The sequence below is a fragment of the Ischnura elegans genome, chromosome 4, assembly GCF_921293095.1.
Source record: "Ischnura elegans chromosome 4, ioIscEleg1.1, whole genome shotgun sequence".
NCBI classification, from domain to species: domain Eukaryota; kingdom Metazoa; phylum Arthropoda; class Insecta; order Odonata; family Coenagrionidae; genus Ischnura; species Ischnura elegans.
The window spans coordinates 137,202,308-137,226,936 of record NC_060249.1 but is presented as its reverse complement, the minus strand read 5'-3'; the positions used below and the strand labels follow the sequence as shown (position 1 = coordinate 137,226,936).

General features: G+C 39.2%; 1 protein-coding gene and 2 long non-coding RNA genes across 19 annotated transcripts in view; 1 reads left to right on the top strand and 2 right to left on the bottom strand.

Moving 5' to 3' along the window:
* LOC124158098 (Golgi reassembly-stacking protein 1-like) overlaps positions 1 to 24,629 on the top strand; it is a 90,063-nt gene that overhangs the window by 29,166 nt on the left and 36,268 nt on the right. The gene's annotated exons all lie outside the window — the stretch shown is intronic.
* Positions 1,159 to 5,944, bottom strand: LOC124158103. Its single transcript, XR_006864733.1, has 3 exons — positions 4,428 to 5,944; positions 1,595 to 1,663; positions 1,159 to 1,490 (listed from the first exon to the last, which is right to left on the bottom strand). It is a non-coding gene; the product is annotated as an uncharacterized LOC124158103 (long non-coding RNA).
* Positions 12,384 to 15,269, bottom strand: LOC124158101. The gene is made up of 5 exons (XR_006864731.1): positions 14,460 to 15,269; positions 14,067 to 14,247; positions 13,478 to 13,814; positions 12,678 to 13,192; positions 12,384 to 12,436 (listed from the first exon to the last, which is right to left on the bottom strand). It is a non-coding gene; the product is annotated as an uncharacterized LOC124158101 (long non-coding RNA).

Sequence of the window (24,629 nt, the reverse complement as noted above, 5' to 3'; positions counted from 1 at the left end):
GGGAAGTCTGTAGTAAGTGGTGCGGGCCCTGAAAGCCCTGCCCATTCCCTTCATTCCTTTATAATTCATAGACACAATTGTATCACATGCTTATAATATTTTGTACATAAAAAGCACTATGGAGCAAAGCCTGCTGGAATGGTTCGCGGCCGTTTGGCGGAAAAAAATCAAGGTTTAAGGGGTATGTACCCAGTACTCGTACATAATACGGCGTTGAAGAGTTAAAATTGACATTATGGGCCTTAACAACATTAATCATGACAGAAGATGAACAAAACTATTCAATACTGTACCACTAGCACGTAAATCTTGTCGTCAGGAGCAAAGTCTTTGCCGAGGGAGGGGAGGGGGTGGAGGGGAAGTCTGTAGTAAGTGGTGCGGGCCGTACCTCAGCGGTGCCGCTGTGCGGGGTGGCGCCCTGGGGGGGATTGCTTTACGACGGACGATATCTCCTAAACGCTTAGAGATAGGTCAAAACCAACAGAAAATTGGCTCTAAAGGACTTTACTTTTACGTTTTACTTAGGAATAGCATTTTTTTTATCCGAAAAAACTCAATTGAGGGTCCTTAGTACTTAGGGCCCTTGGGGCACGGGTTGCCATTATTTTAAAGTAACCAAATTTCAACACGTGAATATAAACCTCATTTGGATCATTATGAGACCAGGAAAACATAACTTTTCGAAATTCTGAAAAATAAGGGCCGGCCTAATGGGCATGTGCTCATGTGGTAGAGAACCCCAAAAACGTTAAAAATTCCACCGATGTGAGCGGCTTCCACTTCGTTATTCTTGCTCGGGGAAATACATTAGCAGAAATTAAAACGTCTGCTTGTCTATTTGTCTCCGTCACTATCAAGTCCACCATGTCATCTGTCATGAGGAGGTCAAAATATTTACGGGGATCGTCTCCTGAGTCTTGCGTCTTGAGGCCAGGGGTGTCAGTGAAGGGGAATTGTGGGTGGGTTGGTCTTTTTTCCGTCCAAGTGTAAGTCTTTGTCGCAGTTCTCGTCATAAGGGGAGAGGACTGAGAGCATAGAGGGCCAGGAGGGGAAGGAGAAGCATATCTTGAGGGATCACCCACTCTGCCTTCTTCTTCATCCTCCGAGGATCCCCAGTGCGTTTCCCCGAAGGAGGAATCTTCGCTTTCTTTGTCCATAGAAAGAAGTTCCGCCATCTCCTCTGCAGAAAGCACCCTCCCGAATCTTCTTTCTTCCTCCCTCCTCTTCCTTTTTGGGGGTGGAAATGACCGCGAGGCCGATGGCTGCGGACTTGGGGGACGAGAAGGGGTGTCAGGGGGCTGGTGGCTTTCACCAGAACTCGAAGGGCTGGGGTACTGCTGGAGGTTGGAAGGGGAGGTTATGAGGGGAGTTGGGTGGTTTTCTCAATAGACTGGCTTTTGACACCCCGCTTCCCTTTCTTCGGGACCCCTTTCCCCGGTAGTCCCTTCCCTTTGCGGTCCATTCCCCCTTGTTACCTCCGCGTTTCCTTTCTGAAAACAAGAATGTTTACAAGTACATGTTTATATGAATGTATAACAAGAAAAAACATCGCATAGCAATGAAATAATTGAGTAATGTTTATGATATCACGTACCTTACTGCCTAAGAACTTGGATCGGAAGTTATCAGGAAATTTTTGTAAAATTTCGCTTCCACTTGTTTGCTATATACAGGAGAAAAAGAAACAATATCAGCAGGCAAAATTGAAGCAAATCAATAATAGTACTTTTATTAAAATTACAATAACAACAAGCGCAAATGATGATAAATATTTATCGAATGTCATAAAGGAAATATTCAAGTTACAAGTGACTGGAGTAAAATACTGCAAATTATCACCTATTGAAGACAAACTAGTAAAAAAACGTAAAATATTTGCTAATAGCATATTCCTGGTAAAATTAAATGCAGCAATGTAATCACATGGTCCGGAATGCATTGTAATTAGAGATGTGCGAATAGTATCCGCGAATACTCGAATACCTCGAATAATAGAAAGTATTCGATATTCGAGATCTCGAATAGTTATGCCAAAGGTACCGTCTCGAATACCTCGAATACTTTGAATTTCGCGTCACACACTGTCGCTCGCACGTCGTTGGTAGTTGACTCGGAAAAATGAGAACTCTAGTCGTCTAGTGCATGCAGCGCCGTTTTAGGCAAGCTGACGAAATACATCAAATTCACGGGTTCGAGCGGTGAAAAGAGCTCGACGTGGGGAACCGAAATTGATCGGATGAAAAAAATCCGAAAATCCCAGGTGTCCCCTATCAGGAGAACCTCAGTTCCGTGGGATAGCAACATAGGCGCATTTCCCACGATCCGCTATCCCCATCCATTCAGCGTTCGCCCCACCCCCTCAGACGATTTCCCCTTTCCCCGAAAACAAAAAAAGGTCCCGGCTCGTGCAGGGATCGTATTACGAAGACCTCAGCTTTGAAAAAAATATCAAGTTACCGGAAAATAATAGAATCGTGTTTCACCCTTCCCTCTTTCTCCCCACTGACCATTTTCCCGCATCCATCTTTTGATAAAATGAGAGGTGTTTGCCGTGTGTCCTTTGTGGCTAATAATGACAGGCACTTATTTTGAATCTTCCCCAGGAGATGAAACTACCATAGGGAGGAACTCAGTGCCGTGGGATAGTGACATTGGCGCATTTCCCACGATCTGGTATCCCCCTCCATTCAGCATTCGCCTCACCCACTCTTGAAGATTTCCTCTTCTCCGAAATCAAACAAAAGATCCCAGCTCGCGCAGGGATTGTATTACAAAAACCTTAGCTTCAAAAAATATCAAGTTACGCGAGAAAAATAAAAACGTGTCTCGCACCCACCCCCTTTTCTCACCCACTGACCTTTTTCTACCTACCTGCTTCGAATTTCCCCCTTTCTCGAGGTCAACTGCTGCATGAGTCATCTACTAGCCCGAAAGGTGTCTAACAATGACTTTCGGCAATTGTTATTACACCTTTATTGGATTGAAATATTATTAATGTGCGCGTAATTTAAAAAAGAACAAGACCAAACACGACATATTTCTGACTTTATTTAAGCATTTTGCGCAGGAAAATAAATACCGGGAAGAAGAAGAAATACGACGGAGGCGTAATGCTCAAATAGGGTGGTTTCTTATTATTTTTTATTGCCTAAATCGAAATATTAAGACTCCTGAAGTACGTATTTAACGCTTTTAGAGTTTTATAAGACGATATCTATTTTTCGCGATTAAATTAAAAGTGAAATTTTTCTAGCGCGTGAAAACGCGACGAGTAAGTATGAATGCCGGGAAAAACTCCGCGTGACGTCGTTCTGGTTCCCGCTGCCGCAAGTGAGGTGACCTTGGGGCGAGGCTCTGAGAGCTATTACGACGCAGGATGGTAGCAGGTAGCCGAGTACCATGCTAGCTGGTAGCGCTTGGCTTAAATAAGGATTATTAATACCTTATCAAACAGACTGTGTGATTATTAAGACATGTTTCCCTGAGCTCTGTGCCTCATGCATGCATTGGTAACCTCAGACGATGTAAAACTCCGATCCTCTCGTGTAGAAACTAGGTCCCTGTGATGTCACGTGGAGTGGCATCGCATGGGCGCCAATCTGGCCTTTTTCAAATGAGGTAAAATTGAACATTGCCATTAGTCTAAACCGGTATTTCTGGAACGAAATAATTTGTATACTATGAATACACTAATGGTGGGTAACGAATCACAATCAATACCTTTCGTTTTCTTTAATGAAGGAAACTACCCTATTGTTTACATAAAATTAAAATATTCCATTAATCAGCTAAATTCCTGTTTGAATCCTTTAAAGGCAATCACAATTACTCGCCAAAATCTTGGGTTTCCTGCTGCATAGGCGACCTAGTCAAACATTTTCACATTCATCGTTTAGTATTCGAGGTATTCGAAATTCGAGGTATTCGAATATTCGAGCAATGATTTAATATTCGAATTCGATATTCGAATTCGAGAAATCTACTATTCGACCCATCCCTAATTGTAATGCTTAGCCTCAATCTAAACTAGAATAATGAGTATCTGTCCAAAACGGAATTTTTTTTCACATAATGTAACAATTTTACTGAACGACTTTACTTCTCTGCTTTAAAATACAATTAAAGGAAACAACTTTAAATTCACGAAGTTATTTTGTAAACGCAATTTCAAAATTTTATCACAAGCGATATATCTCCAAAAAAAAATTATAAAAAAAATAAAAAAACACCGATGAAATCGTAATATGGGTACGAGGAGAATGCAGAGGTGAAAGGGGGGGGGGAGGAAATCTCAAATAAAACAATGCAAAACTTTCAACTCATGATTTTTACCACATACGAAAGTTGTTTTACGTTAAAAAGGGGTCGGTAAACATTAAAACCACAAAAAGAGAGTGATAATTAACAAAAAAAAAAGTGTAACTTACCACCGAAAAGAAACAGCTGTAGGAACCTTCCTGGAGATGAGTCGCTCCGGCTACTGGCGATGCACTCGCTCTGAGGGCTAATGAACGACTGACAAGCAAAATGGAAGCGCTATGGGTCGGCGTCTCTCGTATATGGCCTTGGAAAGGGAGAGCGGACTTGGACGACGATCGTCGTCCGGCGTCACTGGATAGCACCCGGCGGACGACGATCGTCGTCAGTCAGCGTTGAACGTGTTAATAGAACTATAAAGGGACGTAGTTGTGAGATAAATTAACGTCTCTCGTAGGAATTGTAAAGGCTTTATATGAACTCCGGTGGAGTGCTATGAATGAGAGTACCTATCCCGCACTTAATTAAAGATCTTTTTTTAAATTAGAAATTAAGAGGTATTAATGAAAGATCAAGTTGCTTAACACTTTCACTGCTGGCCATTTTGATGAAAAATATCACCGTGAGCGGCAGTGGTTTTTGTGCATAACTAAGTAGATATGTCTCTATGGATACCGTAAAAAATGATAATAATGATCCTATGATTGTTTTAAACAAATAATATGAAGGACGCACGGGTGTGTCCTCCGCTCACAGCATTGGCAAAGCTATGCAACCCGTGTCACATGAGTTATGCAACCCGCTCCACGACAAAATTTTATCTCCCTTAATTCTTTTCTAACGTTCATGTATTTCGACTTATTTTGCAAACAAATAGATATATTTAAAAATTTGGAGCATTCGAAAATGATAAAATTTTATTTTTAATGAAATATTTTTTTATTTTTAATGAAATAATATTTTTCTCGTAAAATAATTACAAACTCATAATTTACTCAATGTTTTGGGATAACTTTCAAGAATCAAACTGAAAAAAACACTAGAATGAAGAGTGCTATTTAAGTCAGTGATATTATTTCGGAGGCTTTCGTGGTTACTTGATTGGTGATGGTTTTCCGGGGTGTAAACCCTGTGTAACGCGGTGTAAACCCGGAAAACCATCACCAAGTCAGTGATATATTTTAGACTTACGAAAATATCCCAAAGCATAAAGTCGTTTTTTTTACGGGCAATCAGGATCTCACTCTATACACTCACTCTATTTTTGGCACATTTTTCACTGCACTTTTTTCTTCCCTTTCTTTTCATTTCCAAATTATGTGGCGAGTGAATATGTTCAGGGGAACTCATTGAAGGTATTGCCTCAGGATAGACATTTGGCAATGATTTTATTAGTTCATCACGGTATTCTAACAATTTTTTACGTTTCCCACTAAATCTTTGGTATAGAATGAAAGAATGAATAATTATTATCTGAATAAAGTATATTCTCAACTTAAGGTACCAATGGAGAGTTTTTTGTTATGCAAAGACAATATGACAACAACTGATCGGTCTTGTCTTTGCCTCCAATATGTTTATTGTAGGCGTCCACCATACTGGGCTTAGTTGAAACCCTTCCCTGCCTGCTCGCAAAATCGTGTCCATACTCGGACGAAATCATCTTCACATCTCTTTTATCCCTCCATTTCAAAACGCACCCCCCCCCATTATATTGTAGCGAGCCACACATTCACCCTTCTCTAATTTTTCAATAAAATATCAGGGTTATTTATTTCTTCATTAGCAGAATGACTCTACAGTATGCTCTATCTGTACAGTATGTTTTTGCAGACATTGGGAAAGGTTCACGCTGTCGTAAAAGTTATCCATGTACACAGTGTACCCCTTATTTTTAAAATTTGCCAAGAATTTGTGAGTCACTTTCTCAGCGTTCCCTGCTCCCTCCACTTCTTTACTCTCGGTGCCAAAATGTATCAAGCAATCCAAAACCAAACCGCATTGATTAGTGATCACGTATAATTTTATTTTGTATTTGTGATGTTTGTTAGGAATGAATTGTTTTAATAGTAACCGTGGATAACGTCAACTACATAGAACCACGGATTCGTCTAGACTCACAGCCCTTTCCGCGTAGCACACTTCACTCATACTTGCATAGAATGTATCATGCAAGGGTCGTATTTTGTAAAATGGATAACTGGGTAAGTGTTCGCCTTCAACCACATTTCTAAGTGCATAGTGCGCAATATGTGCAGAAGCTATCTCGATATATGCATTTGGAAAAAACAGGGAGATTATATATTTCAGATTTTTTCCAATTATATTATAATCTACTAAGAGAAATATTTCCCATTTCGGAAATTGAAGTCCAAAAAATTTCCAATTATCTTGGACTCAAGACTTATTCCATGACGCTATTCTAACATTTGGAGAAGTATTATTTCGAACTACATTTTCAGCATTCATTTTCGTTTCTGTTACAACTCAAAAAAACGTCATTGGCAATGAGTAGGGACATGCAAAAGTCGCAAATGCGATAACGCGAATTTTAACGCAAATTCCGGGGTTTTCCCGCGAAAAAGGCGATTTCCGCGGTTTTCCCGCGAATGCGCGAATTTCGTGGTAATTGCGATTTTCTCCAATTCATGGGCGATTTTCACTAACTCAGACGCGATTTTCACCATATTTTTCTTCTGCTCATGCTTCTCCCACGAAATTGTTTTTCGAGGCGTACATTTAAGCCGTAATTTTTTCACTGCATTGGCCGCTTTCTGACGCGACGAATTTCCATAGGCCGCCGTTCACGGCACAGTGCCGTGAGATGTCTCGTTTGAAAGTGAGAGAGATGTCTTGTTCGAAAGTGGCCTGAATTTCACGGAACCGTGCCGTGAACAGCGGCCGGCGAAAAGTCCTCGCATTTGGAAGTTGTCTTAAGGTAGCACTGAGTGTATTTCACGCCATAAACGGCGCACTGCCGGGCCGGATTGAACCTTGCCTTGCTGACTGTCAACAACGCCATGCGTCAACTGCGCGATTCTACTCGCTTGAAGACATGCATTGAGATCAATGGTTATTTGAAAGCACAGTGCCGTGCCGTTGACGACGGCCGGAGCAAAGCAAAAGTCTGAAAGCGGCAAAAAATGGCTGTGCGCTTTCTATTCCGTGAAATACACACGGAGCTACATTGTGGCAGCTTTCAGCCGAAACGACTTATCGCCAGCTGCCGTTCCCGGCTCAGCGCCGTAAAATTCAGGCCACTTTCTGACAAGACGAATCTCTGGATTTCACGGCGCTGTAGAGGGAACGGCGGCCCGCGGAAATTAGTCGCGTCGGTGAGCGGCCAATGCCGTGAAAAAATTACGGCTTAAATATACGCCTCGAAAAACAATTTCATGCAGAGCAGAAGGAAAAAAAATGAAAATCGCGTCTGAGTTGGTGAAAATCGCCCATGAATTGGAGAAAATTCATGATTTCCACAAAGAAACACACTCGAGGAAATAAGGCGACTTGTTTGTCCAGAGGATGTCTAAACCGTATTCACGATGTCTAAAAAGTAGCCAAAATGCCATGGGAATCTGATGGTTGACTTAATAAAATTACTGGAGGATTCAAACTATGTTAGGATTGGGTAGGATAATTAATTAATTAACACATGGCTGTATAGGTGTGAAATCTTCATTAGAAAAACCGGAAGTGGGAACTTATACAGACAAACAAAAGAAGCACACAAATAAAATAGAAACAGCTGAAACACACTGTGCAAAAAGAACTTGGCGCGAGTTTAAATCAAGATTACTATTTCCAACAAACTATCCAAATGCTCATATTCTATAAAGAGTTAACCCTTTCGCTGCTAATGACGGAAATGTACAGCAGGATGTTTCTTGACCCGGGAGACGAAAATCTTCGTCTGAGATTTTCCTACGCAGGCCTAATGCCGAAAATACGTTTCCTTGGTCTCCTCCTTTTATGACATTCGTGGGTTCGCAAAGTCTTAGTTTCGGGACCCAACACAGGCCAACACCATGGACTGGCATAATCTGTGCAAAAACTGCCGAAATCCGCAAGCATTTACCTAGACCCTTGTCTCTTATTACCCCTCTTTGTTGCAAGGGACCGCAGTCATGCAATTGTTCATTCAGTTAGATTGCGAAATAAATATATGGTTCTTTCTCAAAAAATATAAACTAAGAACTGAATTCTTTGTCTTTTGGCAGCGTTTACAATTTTTAAACGAAATTCTACCATAAATGTTAACTTATATCTCGCTTTCAGTATAAAATCAACATGGAAATTGTTACTGCAGTAAATTCATTAATGCTGACAGTAGAGCTTCATTCAAAATTTTAATATTCTCAGAATAAATCAAGGAATTCAATTGGAAGACTGCAATTTACGTGCAATCAACAATCATCTATATAGATTTAGATATAAATTCACATAAACAAAGCATGAGTTGACAGTGAACCAATGCCACTGGTAGGGTTATAAACCACGAAAGGAGAGAGACCAACTACCCTCAGAGTCCAAGATAATGCAAAATGCCCACTAGGAAGGATCAGAAAAGGTTGGTGTTGAGAGTGTTTTATTATCTGCAAGACCTTTCTTAACAGATGTCCAGCATAAATGCTCCATACAGAGGGGACCGAAGAGTCTCATGGAGCACAGTCCTGCATTCATGCTAAGGAGAGAACTCCACCATTTTGAAAGAGTTAAAAGTTAAAAATGAGCCTCGAGAATATTCATAAGAGTACTTTTTTTTTAGATAAAACCACTTATTACATCTGCGAAACATGAAAACCTCTAACGCAGCTGCTGTAAAGTCAATACCTATGCAGATGGCTAAATAGGCATCACCCAAACTTAGTTCTCTTATGGTAGAAGACCTAAGCAAAAAAACAGGTATTTGAAAAGATCTAGTTTTTGATCCCCAAGAAGTTCCGTCTACAGACATGAACCCTGCCTTAAAAACAAAAAATTCATGGCCTTGAATCAATGGAGACAGAGAAGTTGATGCTGGGGTTGGGAGAATTACAGAAATTACTACAAAAGCAAAATTCCCGGGGTTCAGTGGATGTAATTAAAGCAATCCAGGAGCTCAAATGTCTGAGACATCGTTCGCATCTAAGTGCCTTTAAGCAATTTGGATCCCTTCGGCAAACATGGACTGAGAAAGATTTCTTTCCTGCTATATCACTGTGTTAACAGATAAGAGAACAAATGTAAAAGATGAGAACTTGATCACAATAGCAATATTTCATTTGAAATTACAAGCATTTAAAAGTAACTTCTCTCTATATAAGCTAGATACATGTATACGCGAAGGATAAATATGTAAAATAGGTGAATTCAGTCAATGCTCCATGTATATTATTGCTTAAATTATTCCCGGTCAATAATATCCTAAATTTAGGGCAATGTGTGGGCCACAGGAAGGATGGCTCTCAATCAGCATAAATTATTTTGCCGTTAAAATAACACCGATTTCAGGGCAAAATAACATCGCTTTTGTAGAAAAATAACACTACTTTTGGCTATAAAATAACCCCACCTTTTGCATGTCCCTAGCAATGAGTACTAAATAGTCGTAAGGATTCTCGCTGGGAACATTTTATTTTAGTCCTGAGGTGCCAGAAAAAGGGATATCTGTTACTTGGAGTTCAGCTTAGTACCATAAATCGAAGTTATTTGAGTGCTTTCGGAAAAGTTTTGATGAAGGTTCATGGGCGTTTTCTTCCTGACTCTCTTCGGAAGACTCCTTTGGAATTCCTTTCTGGAATGCATTATCTTCCTTGCTATCCATCTCCTCATCAAACCGCATAAGGATATCCATCAACTCTAAATTAGTCTTTTTCTTCAAATTTCTCTTAGGTTATTCATCTCTTTTTTTCATCACGTTCCCGCTGAACCAGATGTTGATGCCACTGACTCCTTAGCTACCTAATGTGATGGGAAAAAATCAAGATAGTCAGGTCACAGAGTGGTCAGGTAACAGGTGACACCTCCGATGATGCTTCAGAGGATAGATATCTCCGAAAATCGAGCATATCAATCTATTCCGAAGGCTCCGAGCACCTAGTACCTTCTTGTGGCAGCGTCATACTAGCAATGATATTGTAGCCAGAGGGCGTGGAGTGATGAGAGTGAAAGGAATGCCTCGACGACACTGTTTTTATAGGCCATACGAAATGATATCCGCATGAAATGAGACGAAATATTACCCTTTTATTTCACACATTATTGTGATCGTCTTGGAATTCCCGGTATTAAATTTCCGTCACATCGGCATTGAATTTCATTCTCAAGGTCAATACTAATGGATCCTGTGTCAAATATTTTATCTTGAAATGGAGGTCTATTTCAGTTCCGTGTGTAATGTATACGCAGAGAGGTAAATATATTCCTATCAGTCAGTTTAACAAAGTATATAACCCTTTGCAATTGAACCATAATATAACGAGACACTTGTCTAGCATATTTTGACTCTGGGTTTTGTGGAACAAGTGATTGAATGTTCAGCAACATTATATTTAAACAAAATTCGGCAACATTACGGCATGTTTATATAATCAATAGGCCATATGGAAGAATAAAAGAAGAGTGCAATGGATTATAATTCATTATTATTGAGGGGGATTACCTAATGCCCCTCGATATGCCTTATTGTAATAACTTCTTAGAGCTAACTTTTTCCGCGTTATGCACGATAAAGGTACATACTTTATTATTATGGAAAATTCTGGCTTCGAACCTGGGTCAACTACGCGTATTATTTTTTCAAGGGATTTATCGTCGCTAAACGTAATATCTATTATGTTCAAATGCAGCAACCATGACAATTGTCGAAACCAATGTGCTCACATATTTTTGCTATCTTCAGATATATCTACACATTTCCACATATTTGAATAAACTAAATATAACACTTTATATGACATAAATAATATTTAGAAGAGTTTTGAATGCATATGATACCAATTTATCTCCGCTTCCGAGACGATTAAGTTCAGAAAAAAGTAAAATATCATAAAAATTACGAAAAAATGGAAAAAATGAAGAAGTAGTTAGCTGAAAAATGAGAGGTAATTCCTAGAAACGACGGCCAACACTGAATAGTACGAAATGTAATAGAGCAGCGAGAGGTAATTTGGAGCGGCCAAGACGTTCTCGGCTGATTCTATGGCCATTTGAAAACGGGTCGGAGCAGGACGCACGGGTGCGTCCTCCGCTCAGCACAACAGTTTGCGTAGGACGCACCAGTGCGTCCGCCGCAGCGAAAGTGTTAAGTAGGTACCACACTTTTAAATAATGAAAAAGAAAGCATTTCTCAGTATGATTGTTATCACAGGTTTTTATTGGATACTTTATTTGTTAAAAGTGAAATCAATGCACTAGGTTCATATAACACATAATTCTGAGCTTTGTCTTGAATAGTAGATGACCTTAGAATTAGCACAAGGAAAAAACAAAGGTGTTGTAGCACTAATTGTGAGTGGGAAATTAAGAATATTGCTTGGGTGACATAATTTAATATAGTTGATGATTTTATTGAAAGTATTTTTTATGCTTAGCTAACAAATTGATACTCAATTAGGAATTATAATACATGGTATTCTAACATGACAAGCATATTGATAATTTTCTTAGACAACTGTTCATTGTAAACTTATGATAAGGCTGAAAGTAATGAATGATACATTCAAAGCTAATTAAAATCTTTGTACCATCCTTCATTATCCTCTGGAGCTAATTATGGATGATGATATCGCCTTGATTTGGTTAAGGAGGAGAAGAAATTTAATGAGAAGAGGAGAAATAATGAGGAATAGAAGACGATTAAAAAATTTGAGGTCCACATCAGTACCTTTCAAAATGCCAAATGAAACCTTTATGGGGCTATACAGGATATCTGAGGAATTAACTATGAATTTAATAAACGAGTTGCGACCTTATCTACCTGTTGCCACCAGGGGATCATCTGTGTCCCCTGAATCAAAGGTAGTATGGTTGCCAAAATTGACTGAAATTTTTTTAAATTTCTGATGCAATTATGTTTATTAATTTACTCAAATCAATTTTCTTTAATGAGGTAGGTACTCTGCGCTCCTTTTTTTTGGCCAAGGCTGCTGTCGAAAATCAGCTGGTAGTGACAGCAATTTAGGGTTGAGCCAGAGTTCTGAAAAAAATCAGTAATTTAGTCTTGCATGATTAAAAGTTGAATATAAATTTCAATGCTATGGTACACTTTAAACAATTTTCTATATTAATTTAACTTATTTGTGGGTAGATTCTTTACTGCTGACTCAGTTATCCTCATCAATTAAGGTTGAGGGCCCCTTAGAGGAGCAGTGCACTTCTTTAGAGGCCGAAGCTAGGAGCAATTTATAATGAATGATGCGTACTTCGATATTACTTACCGGCTTAATATGGGCTTCACTTTATTTGTTTATAGAGAAGTATCTGTCCCTGCACAAGTGAAGAAAGATGGTCCCTTTCCACCTTCCCACTAGGACTGGAAACATGGTGGCCTATAGATTTCATGTTCAACCTCCCACACCAAGGCCTCAGTTAATTGTTTCACTGCCCCCTCAACCTCTCCCATGATGATATTTTTACACCCCAGATATACTGCATTCAACCCTGTTACCAGCACAATGTTTTACCTTGAAAGAAGTGATTTTTGGGAACAAAATGTGCAGGAGGGATTTAATTTAATTTTTCATAAAATTGGATACATTACATTCAATATTGAATTAAATCCCCGTACTCATCGCGAGCACCCTTTATTGCTTGGCAGGCCATCTTAATGGATGCAATTGTCTCTTTCATGCTCTCGGCCAAACTACTTAACGCAATGGCCTTTGCCTCACTGTGCTGAGTCCTCTCTTTTGCTGCCAGAGCCAACGTGCAATCGGAATCATCATCTGAAAAACTAATAGTTAGACTTGTTTTATATGACTCTGAAGCGTTTCATTTTATAATTACGTCCTAGTAGCTTAATAAATTATTGCAACGTCATTTATTTTCTATAATCTCAATCAAGGTTTGTGCTTGGATTATGTACTAGTAATATTAGAATAATAACATTGACTGACGGTTGTTCAGGAATATGTAAGGCAACATGAAAATAGTTCTATCGCAATAGCAGCTGAGCATTTAGGGATATTTTTAGTCCTCCATATAACTACCATATCTGTAGTTACATATTATTTCTTACTTGGTGGAGATGGTCGCTTCCTTTTTCTGGTCCTTGGTACTGTGTCACATACAGGATTTGAGGGAGGGAGGACTGGAGGGTAATGATTTTCTTCTGTGGGGAATGTTTGTGAGGTGGATGGCATTGGAGATGGCTTTGTAATCGCATTTTCTGTGGCTTATATGCGATTTTGTATTAGTTCAAAATTTAGTGGGATTTGAAATGGCTATTGGTGGGATGTAATTTCTGTTGTAGGGGAATATGATGTCAAGCAATGAATGGGGTTTTTATCTGGTGATGAAGGAGGAGAAGGCGAATCAGATGCAGGTATGGGATGTGATTCTTGGCTTATGCGGTGCTGAAAAAAGTTTAAAAAATTGTTAGACATAAAACCATGAAATGCAGTACATCTGCCATCCCTCAATCATTCATGAATTTTGAAGGCTAATGTGTTTTTATAGCCTATTGACTAAAATATCAAATTAAGCTTTTACTCTTTAAATTTTTATTCATTAAGTTTATCATAAAACCACGAATCTTTTTAAAGAGTGGCCACAGCCACAAATTGGCCATTTAAGTCATTGGTCATTCAACAACAATTTAAACTTACTATCAAAGGGTCTGCAAGGCCATCCTCCCCATCCGCTGCCTTTTCCCCCACCAAGCTTAGCACTTGTTGCTCTAACTCAGTGAGGGGGGTGATTTTAAGGCGGCCACCTCCACCAGTTCCACTAGCATGGGTCCTTATTTTGAATGCCTTTTTTTGTATCTAGATGCCAGTCTTGCCATGTCTAACAAAAATAAATAATTCAAATATTAGCTTTATAATAGATTAGAATTCTGCATTGAGATTATTTGGAATGCTTAGGAAGGCATAAAATGCTCTGGTTCTTGAAACTTTTAACTGATTTAGATTGAAAGCATTGGCAATTTTTTTTTATTACTGCTTTAAGCAGTGACTAACTCTAGGCCTTCATGAATGAGAAATATAAATTACAAATACCTTCGCCCACTAAACTGCTGATCTCGTTGCTCCAGTTGGGCAGGCATTTAATTGGTCACTTAAATTGGCCCACAGGCATTGCACTGTGCTGGCAGCATTGCTGCCTTTGATGCGGTTGCGTGCCGAGCCTGGGTGCTCCCGCATGTATTGAATCAAAATTTCCCTCTGCTCATGTGAAACACGTGCCTTTTGGCGACTCATGCTGTTTTCAAGTGACTCTTACAGTGTAAAATCAAAAAGTATGCCATAATTAATGTGTGATTAGGTAACGCAAAATTAATTTCAATTTTAATGAGTTTGTATGCAGACATTATGTGATAGAATCTTATTCTGTATATTTTATTAGTATTTATTTCCACCTATTTACCCAAAACCTAACAGAAGAACTTATTCTATATCTTTGCATTTGAGGAAAATCGGTAATTCTTAATATATGCAATGTTACGGTCAACTTCAGAATTTTTATGAAGCATTGGGGCGACAATGTTGAACAACATGCATTATTTTCTTATTATGTCGATAAATTTGCGTAAATAGTTGTTGATAATAACTACCCTGTATAGAACATTGAAATAATTCAATCAATCAATAAGTCAATCTAGATGTTTCAGGATCAATAAATGGGAAATAATTTTTCAAGTTTCTTTGAATCCGATTATGTTTTGTTATGTGTGATTCTTTCACTGCCTTTCTTGACTGATTGGCAAATCTATGCGATTTTGTTGTACATATCTGGCTGCTGTCCTACCTTCCCTCAACACCTGGGAGGGGTACCGAAAGGGAACCCACGACATGAAACATTTCGGCCAAGTTATCAGTTATACAGTACTATGGTTATACCATAGCCACCCAGCACTCAGTTTGAAAACACCATCGTGACAGGTTATGCTTTGCGGTTGGACTGTTTTTTTTATCGTAGTTCCAGCTTTAAATTTCGAACGAAGGATAGGAATTTTAAAATGTCAAAAGCTAGTGATACTGTTCATACCAGGGCAAGTGAATTCAGCTGAGAAGGATTTTATATGAAAGACAGAGTATTACTGTGCAAAGTGGATAAAATATTTTAATTTGAAAGATTTGACACTTTGTTAAAGCTCATCAGTAGCGATACACATAAACGTGCGAAAGAAAGGGGACCCGCAAAACAACGGCTATCATTTGAACACACAGTCACTCAGTCAAAGAAAGCAAAGGAGGAGCTTGTTGTTGCCACTACAGAAGAATTTTTAAGGGCTTTATTTAGTGTAGAATGAACTTGACAATCCAAACATTCTGAAATGGCTCACAAAGCATACATATATGCACAAGGTGGGGATTTGTCATTTGCCGATTGTATTCGCCAAGACTACATTGAACCAATACAACTTGAACCATTTCCTTCATTTAGTTTTATCAGAAATTTTGTACAATCGAAATTGTGCTGAATGTTACATAAAATGAATAATAAAAGAATAAGTATACATGAAATGTGTATCACAAAATAATAAAATGCCTATAAACATGGGAAAATTGTAGCATTATAATAACACCGTCAAGATTTTCTATAACACCTAAATTATGTGGTTTTAAAAAGAATTTTAGCAAAAAATTAAATTGCTTTCACGGACCTCTAATCATGACGTAATGTGTCCTCTGTGAAACTAATAATAATTATTATTATTGATGAAATACTACATCATAATTCGTCATTTACAATGAGTTTGTTAAGGAGTTTCCAATTATTCCACTAGTCAGTCAGTCTGTTGTCTTCTCTTATTGCCTCTTAAATACCATTTCTAAACTGTAAGTAAAATTGATTTCAATACAATCCTCGGGAAACTATTATTGGGCGTAGAATACAAAGCAAAGCATTTCAATACGGAACTGAAAACAGGCAACTGATTTCTCGTAGGTGGCACAAAAAAGTGCTTTCATTCTGCTGTGAGGAACTCTATAGGAGTTTTCCCTTGAAGGGTAGAAGAAGCGTAGGCCGTGACACATTGCACATGCAGCTAATGTTAGGGGCCTTGAAGCTGGGTTGGACGACGCGGAAATGCTAGTCAAAATTCACTCCTCAGTCAACTGCCCAATTGGTTATGCAATATAGTAGTCCAATTTCAACAAATAAGTAAGCGCGTAAGAATCAATAGCCATGCAGCATCCCATGGACCTTGTGATAGGCATTGCGAAGTTTTAAGATCAGAAAAATGTTTAAAGTATGTGTGTGCAGAATCAAGTCATCCGTCACTGGGACTTGATCCGTGGAACCTCTGATTCTAATCAGTAAAGTGTCTGAATTTTAAGCATGGTTTGCCCTCTTTTGCCACCCGATAACGACTTAACTTTGCCATATAACACGCCTTCCTCTCCTTCCTTCTGAAACTTTTCCATTTCCTCACGCTATCTTTCCCACCAAGCCTCCCTTGCCCTCTTAGTTTCACGTCGTAATCGATTATTTAGTTCCCTATACATTCTTTTGCCCTGTTCTGTGTCCATGTTCTTCCACTTCCTCCTCTCCTGCATTTCTTTTACCATGTTCTCCGTTATCCACGGCTTCTTTATCTTCTACTGTCAACATAACCAATTGACTTCTCAGCCGCTTTAACTATTCCCATTTTAATATTATCCCTTCTTTCCTTAACAGTCTTCATACTTTCAATCTCCCTTACACTAATGTCCACTAGTTCCTGATATTCTCTCCTCATATTCCCCTTCAGTGCTTCCAACTCCCCTTCAGAGTCACCAATGCTCAATTGGTTGTACTCCTTTTTTCAGGGAAGAGATAGTTGGTAGGGTTTCCCACTTCCATTCCAACAGTGTTTTTCACGTGACACCATCTCGTGGACTATTTGTCTGGCTCCTACCCTTCGACCTGTCTGGTATGGCTGGCTCTACTGGGAAAAATTTAGAATTAATCCCACCAGTGCAGCTCTAGAGGTTATAGAAACACGCAAGCCTTTCCACGGCAGCAAGGATGTAGCCCAAGGGAAATATATTACTATATATAAACAAGATATTCTATGTTACTAATAGAATACATAGTATAAGGATCAATAAAATATAATATCCCTCAGAAAGCCGTAAAACTCACCATTTTGAACCATTTCTCTTGAAATTCTGCAATTTATTATTCTCTCACCTAAAGCTTATCCTGGTGGGTATTCCATACCCCCACACACCCCGGTATAAGTTACACCTAAACCCCTCCCCCCCACCAGCCTTAATTCCTAGCTGCGCCCCGGCGATGTATGTTCAGAAAGTAAGTTCCATATAGACATGATAAAAGAGAAATTTATTGCACATATCTCTACCACTCTTAAGGCCTGGTTACACGGTACATTAGAATGTACAAGATTCTGTACATTTTTCTGAATGGTTTGCTGAACAGATTCTTGTACATTCACATGGACAAGATCCACGGCTAGGTGGTTACACGGTACATTTTTTCGGACATTTTTTCGTACATTTTTAATTGTGCAACAAATTATTTCAACTTCAAATATAAACCAATGGGGAACATGCAAACTTTTTTAAAAGTACTAAAATAATAAGATCCTTGCCTCAAATGTACTTGCCGAAAATTCCGCGGATGAATAATGTTTTATAGGTGAGATATGAGTCTTTAAAAATAATCTTCATCGACTCTTTGACAACACGTGATGGAGCGTGCGCGCGTTACATCACGGCACGGTACCCACTGATGACAGACGGAGGAAGTGGATAGAAAAACTGTATATGTAGGCACTCAAAAGCAAATTTGGCGAATATAATTGCTGTTTTAGCGTCAAACCTGGGATAGGGTTGGGTTGCCAAGGCGTTGTTGAAATAAATAAAGGCGATTGTTGGGGGAGCTTTGGATTGTTTGAGGATTGTTTGGAAAGATTAAATTAAAATAGGTTGATCGCAGATTGTGATCTATGTGACACACCTACATTATTTGCGTAATGTGGTAAGTGTATTGCAGCGTGGACCTTCAATAGAAAAACGTGTGAAAACCATATAAATCGTGTATCCCATAAAACCGTATAAAGTGCTCCGTCGTCTAGTGCCTCTATTTACTTGCCGAAGAAGTTTTTTGCATGTGTTCGATAGGACAAAAATAAAAGGAATAAGTGGTGGTCGATCCACAGAATGGAGTCAAATACATTATCTATATTGTCAATGGGATATCCTCAAGGTAAGTACACTCTTAAATCAGGGTTACCGTGGGATTTTATCAAGTAACTTATTTCACTTTGTAAATGTCTCTATAAATGTACCTATCATTCTACCCATTGTAGGATCAAATTATAAGGAAAGTGGCTATTTACGAGAATAGGTAAATACTGATAACGTTCAAACCACGGAGAAAAATAAGGAATGTAATTGGCGGCCGGCCTCTCGTCGAAAGGAGCCCCTAACAAGGAATATTCATGAAGTGCAGGGTTCCCACTCAACCGTGAAAACCTTAAAACCGTGAATTAGCCGAGAATTTCGTCTACTGTGAAAAAACCTGGAAAAAGCCGTGAATTTCGTCCTAAAACCTTAAAAATATCTCAATCTTGATAATAATACCTTCCCAGAAATTTTCAACTTCGTTCGTGGCGAGCGCACTTCTATTCATTGTAGCGAGCATCGTCGCATGGGTCAGAAAAGCGTGGGAACGAATGTTGCCTGAAGAAAAAAAAACATCTTTTCCCAGCGCAGGCCTTTTCTCTCCTCCCCTCCTGAAATATGACACCACTTCTCATCAGCTTGTTTACTTTCCTCGACTGGCTTGGTTTCCCCTCCCTCGGTCACTGGATAGTCCCCCTTCTACCCAATTAGGCTTCCCACTGACTGCGGTCACCACTTTCGAAACTAAATCTAGATGGCATTTGTTTCGAAAAATTTGAACGTTTATTCAACACCCTCAAACCTGTGATTGGAAGACCGCTAACCTGGACAACCTGCTATGCGCTGTGGACACTACGCTCCTTGCGTTTGAACCGGGAGACAGCGAGCTTTCAGCGCGACGTTACTAATTCTCGCGCCTTGCGGCCTGAAAACGAGAGAAGATTTCCGCTTATGGCAACACAGCATTACACGATCTTCGCATGCGTCGACCTGGGCCTTGCCAGTTTTGCGTTAAAATGGTGAAAGTTAAAATAACATGTTTCATCAGGTATTTATTATGTCTTTATATATTTCAAACCGAGTGAATTATAATTTACCCATTTGCACCTATCTAAGATAAGGTTTTTTTTCCCTAACTCCTGAAGAAAACAGTCTTACAGTCGAATGCAAAATTCTCGACGTCAATCGGGTTGCATAATTTTCGTCGGAAAAAATTATGGATACCTGAGGTTGCAACCTAATATTTATAGCTATGCAACGAAAAAACAACGTCAAAAATACCTGAATAGTAATTTAGCTTATTTAATTTTGTGTTTAAGTGAAAAACTATTGCCATTTTAGGCAGCAGGTGAAGCGTGCGTACCAATCAATTGCCGGGTGCACTTCTGCCGTGTCCGCGAGATCGCCTGCTTTCCCCCTGGGTTCGGCTCCGTTGAAGTTAGAGCTTGATCAACTTACAAAATTTTTGTGTGATTGATTACAATTTACCTAAATTTTAACCAGGGGCGGATCCAGGATTTCTTTCTGGGGAGTGGGGAGCACAACCAAAGCCGTATCCAGGATTTTGTTCTGGGGGGGCACAAGGATAACTCATGATACAAAACGAGCGCAATGATAATGTGACCATATTCAAAATCTTGCATATTTTTTAAGTGTCTGGGGGGTATGTGCACCCGTTACCCTCCCTTGATCCGCCTAGGATCGTAACGTTAAAGCCTCCATGCCGTCGCGATATAAACTGCTACAAAGTCGTTCCATTTTTCCCAGAACAACAGTATGAAGGGAACATGATTTGCCTCTGATTAGAGAGATCGATTCAGTTTTGGTTTCTGAGTATTACGATAGCAGAGAAAAGATGTCATTACACTGCCGCTTTCAAAAGAAAAGTTATACGGTGGAACCTCGATCTATCGTTTCAGCATTGATCGTTCGCCGTTTCTGATCCAAAATAAAGCTCCTTATAGGCAATGTAATATTTTCCCGCATCCATCGTTCCCCGAAGTATTGTTTCTCGCATTGATCGTTTGAAGATCGTGGTTCCGACGCATAATTTTCCCGCATCCATCGTTAGACGTAAATGAGATGAAATAAATACAATGTGTAATTTTTGGCTAATAACGAAAAGCACATAGTTGGAATCTTCCCCAAGAGATGGAACTACCATTGGGAGAAGCTTAGTGCCGTGGTAAAGTAACATTAGCGCATTTCCCAAGATCCGTTATCCTCCTCCATTCAGCATTCGCCTCCCCCCTTCTGACGTTTTCCTCTTCTTCAAAATAAAAAAAGGCCCCAGCTCGCGCAGGGATTGTATTACGAAGACCTTAGCTTCGAAAAAATATCGAGGTACGCGAGAACAATAGAAACGTGTTTCGCGCTCCACCCTCTTGTCACCCACTGACCTTTTTCAGCCTAATTCCTTCAAAGTTTCCAGTTCCTGGAGGTCAACTGCTGCACGAGTCCCCTATTAGCCAAAAAGGTATCTAACAATGATATTCAGCAATTGCTATTATGCTTTTATTAGATTGAAATGTTAGCCATTTGCACGTAATTAAAAGAAAAACGAGACCAAACGCGATGTATTTTAAGCAAGGAAATAGATGAAAAAATACGAAGGTGATTTTTGGCGAGACGCGATATCGTCGTAGCTTAGCTTCTCGGCAGTTAATTCGGCATTTTGTCCCGGAAACATGATATCAGGTTGTTATCAGTTATCAATATACGAGCTTTACTATAAGTCTCACTTGTCAGAGCTACTGACGAAGGGATATCTTCTTAGGATTTTTGTTTCTCCCTACTAACAATCCGAATTCATCTGCTCATCTGGCGCTACGATAGTTAGAAAAGAATGGGTATCTTTAGGGTAAAAAATTTGATGGCGCAGTCATATGGTCACGCTTCTCCCTCTGCAGTATGCTCTGCGTACCCCCCTACGCGATAGCATCAGTTCCGAACTTAACCTCGTACGAGTGGTTCCCTACTTTCCAGGGTGGCTGGACTTCGAACCACCGAGTGTTTTCCATGTGGGTTTAATAAAGTCGGGTTTCATTTTCACTAGTTCAATTTTATTCGTCTTCGGACCTTGGCCACTCCGAAGAAACTATTGAGAACTTTAAGAGATGGACTGAAAATAATTGAACACGAAGAAAAGAATCCGGGCTAGATGCGTGTGAATATTGCAGAGCGCCTTGGGTTGTCCGCTAGCACATGACGGTAGGGGTGGGGGTAGAGTGAGCTACCCGGAGAAAACAAGTAAAGATATGAAGGCGAAGATCCAGATGAGCGTGCCCCTGACGATTAACGCAACATAGTTCACGCTTTACACACTACCTCAATTATATTTAAAATACATTCATTAGACAGGAACAATTCAAGTAATAGACTATTTTTGGCCTTCGTCATCCATCTCACAACCAGTCACTGTGCCGGCGAATGCGGTTGTTTTAGGCACAACATGCACATTGCTCTCGTGAATACGTGTACTGGAAATGGTGTTTGATGGATAAGAATTTTTACATCAGACTGAAATCCATGATAGCAGTGTAAATTCCGAGTGGAGAGCAAACATTTTTTTAGTGAGTTGGCGTTTTCCTTCAGAATTTTGAAAGAGATATGGGTCGAATCAACAATATGACGTAGGTTTCTTGATAAAGTACTACTATTCCTGTTATTATCTTAAATATTTTTTGAAACCTTTAATTACTCGCCAAAATCTTGCGTTTCCTGGGACATAGGCAACCTAGCAAAAAATAAAGCATTGATCTTTTTTCCGCATTCATTTTATAATCGTAACGTTATTAGGAAAAAAATTTTTTCCCCTAGTGGAGTTCCAAAAAAGGAGGGTAGTCTTAGATTTGAGCTAATACGGTGTATGAAATTGTTTTTCGATTTATTATGTTCTATAAACAATTTTCATAAAATATTTTTCTTTAAATAAGAAAGAATCAATTTATTATATTCTATAAACAATTTAAATAAAATATTTTCCGTTAAATAAGAATGATTGGGGTGGGGGAAATTTGGTTACTGTGCAGTTATACTGTGTGTAAAAAACAATCTCTCGGCGAGGAATTAAAAAGGACCTCGGGTGTCAGGACAGAAGAAGGTCCGAAGGGTATTCGGCGTCGAGGCAAGAGCGCGGTTGGGCTGGTCCTTTAGTCGGCCCTGAATTTTGCAAACGATAGATCACGTCATAACAGATATCACTTTTCATTGCGGCGTTAACATTCACCTGTGAATCGGTGCATGCTACAGGAATATACGAGAAATGTAAGACTTTTGGCAAGGTAAATTCAGTACTTATTACTGCGTTGCCCATAACGTTTGCTGCATGTCTACGCAACACCTAAAAGTTCGACTCGTTTTGCAGTCGGTCTCGATTCAAAAACAGGAACTTGAGTAAATACAGCGTAAATAGTACTTGAAACTTATTTCCTTGTCTATCAAATGCTTATTTATGACCTTTTAACGATCATTTGGATCTCAATCTTGGACAATTCTCGCGGTTCAAACATTCAGCGCCTTTCCATCTGATCATTCCTTTTACCCATCCCTTTTCTTTTGTTCCACCTTTTCGCAACCAAAGAGTGATAAATCCTAAACAATCAAGACGTCAAAATCAAAATAACTATCGGAGCCATACATAAACAAAGAAGTGCCCATACAAGCCAGATGAACTGAATGTGTCATTTTTGTAGTCTGCCACCAGCAGCTCGATTCTATAAATGTGATACCTGTGCTTCGCGTGCTTCGAACCACAGTGGAGTTCTCACGCCTCTCTCCGTGAAAGACGTTCAAGCGATCCTGCAAGCCTGTGTCGTGAGATGTTTGACGAATTGCAAACTATCACTTTAGTTTCTTATGTTGGTAGCTGTGCGGATGCGAGGAACGAATCAGAATCTCCGACACAAAGTTAATTCGGCGGCCAACTGCAACTTCAATTACCATTGAGAAACATATACAATGCCGTGGAATATTCACTCCCAAAGTAAATAATACTTCTTTACTCAATTTTGAGTGAGGTCTTTTCTTTTAAAAGTACCTATTAATGATAAGTTACGGTTGCTTAATTAGTTTATAGCTATTAACTGTATATTACCTCTTTTATATGTTGTCAAGTGCTGCATATCAAAGTCAGTTATCACGTAGCGGGCTCGTAATTGCACAATTAGCTCTAATTTCCTCATAATATGGAGCTAATGCTTACGCGGAATGAGAGCAAGTGTTATTTTATTATTTAATAATGGTTCATTCTCGTATGCGTTTGAGCTGTTCTCATCATTTCAGTACATAATTTTAAATGCGCTGTGGTGCGTATACATATGTGTCTGATTGTGCAAGCACATGCCACTATTCACGATTTATACTGATGAAAATTTTTCCGGCGTGAATACGAGTAGATTATTAACAGTTTCTGCTAGAGGGCGAGATGTTTACATGTTTTAGTATTTCTATTATGTCAACAGAAAAACGAATCATGTTGGTCGTGTTGCTGAACAGCAGCAATAATGCATGCAAGAGATGGAATAGATGATCAATGTTTATCTTAACGTACTAAAGTATGCCCCGGCAAGCCATCTAAACGTCTACGAATTAATCGTGGTGTGAACTCAGTGATCCATCGCCAATCTTGCGTCTTGAAGGGATTGATATCGCGTATCTGCCGTCGAAGTATGTGCATCTATTGCCTCTGTCGACATTGGTGCTCATGCAACAGTAGCGGAGGTATGTAAAGAGCCTCCATTCTCACTAATAAAAACAAATTGAAGGCTTGAACTTACGAAACAAATATTAATTAAATCTGTTAACATTCAATACTGCACAATACTTTTACCGTTGGTTCTACTCCAAATTATTATGAACATTAAGTGTGAGTATTTTACTTGTACATTCTAGAAGATGCACAAATATAAGATAATTGTCAAACCCTCAGCGCAAGGTTTAACTTCCCACCAACTTCAATCGCAATGAAGGCCAATCAATTTAAATAGGACGCGAATGTAAATTTAACTTTACGCATTTCTTTTATTTGTTTTCAACACATATTACTTATGGCAAGTGACAATATGAAATAGCCACCATCGTAATTAATGAATAATG